The following is a 1,032-nucleotide window of genomic DNA, read 5'->3' as shown; positions in this document are numbered from 1 at the left end:
TGCCTTACTGTGGCCCGCGCCTCCCCCCTCCGAGTCGGGGGAGGGTCCCGCCGGGCCGGGGGCCGGCGTCCGTCGCGGGGAAAACGCCGCGTTACGTGAGCGTGCACGCGCGCGTTACCGCGTGCGCATTCGGGCGCGCGGGGGGATTCTCTCCCGTTGTGTGCCGAAGGGGTTTTGGGGGGGGGCCGCGGAGGCCTTCCCCGTCCCCCCGGCGTTCCCGCTCCCGCGCCTCGAGCGGCTCTCCGCACGCACCCGCCACACGGGTTCGCAGCCGACGGGTGTGCTGCGCGGGCACGGTCGGGGCCCGGCTTGTCCTCGGGGGGCGCTCCGCCCGGGATGCGAGTCCCCGTCCGGCTCGGACTGGGCAGATGAACGGATGGGCGGCTGGAGAAGGAGCCGCGGCGGCTCCCCTGTGGTTGCTGAGGGGTCGCGTGTGTGGCCTTGGCCGCGCGGCGGGAGGAGGCTTTTGAGGTTTTGTGCGCTTGGGAGGATCGGCACGGCGTCCCGGGCGACGCGGGGCCGCCCTGTGTGTCTGTGGCGGTGGGATCCCCGCGTTTGTTTACCCGGTGGCCCGTGTTCCGGGTCCGGTGCCCTTGCCTCGGTGCCTGCCCTCCGCCGTGCGCGCCCGGTTGAAAGAGAGGGACTCTAGGTCCTCTCGGCCCCCGAGGGTCAAAGGCGGTGGTGGCTGCGGCCGGTGGGCGGCGGGGCCCGGAGCCCCCAGCGAGGTTGGTCGAAGGTTGTTTCTGGCGGAAGCCAGTCGGCGTTTCCCCCGGGCCTCCGCGGGACCGACAATTGGGCCTTGGAGGGGGCCCCCCGTCGGTGAGACCCCGCGTTTGTCCCGGTGGTGCGGCGAACCGACTCGTTTCCCGGCCTCGTCCTTTCTCTCTCGTTCTTTCTCGCCCGGCGAACCGTGTCCTCAACTCACCTCGCCGGGTGGCCCCGGAGTCCCGCTCCGCCCACCCGTGCCGTCGCCGCCTCGCCTTCAACCCCCCCCCCCCCCCCGCGCCTCGCTGCTGCCCGGGGGCGGTCGCC

This window comes from Myotis yumanensis, unplaced genomic scaffold, assembly GCF_028538775.1.
Source record: "Myotis yumanensis isolate MYYU_CA2020_CCGP unplaced genomic scaffold, mMyoYum1.0.hap1 SCAF_103, whole genome shotgun sequence".
NCBI lineage: Eukaryota > Metazoa > Chordata > Mammalia > Chiroptera > Vespertilionidae > Myotis > Myotis yumanensis.
This window is presented reverse-complemented; position numbering follows the sequence as displayed.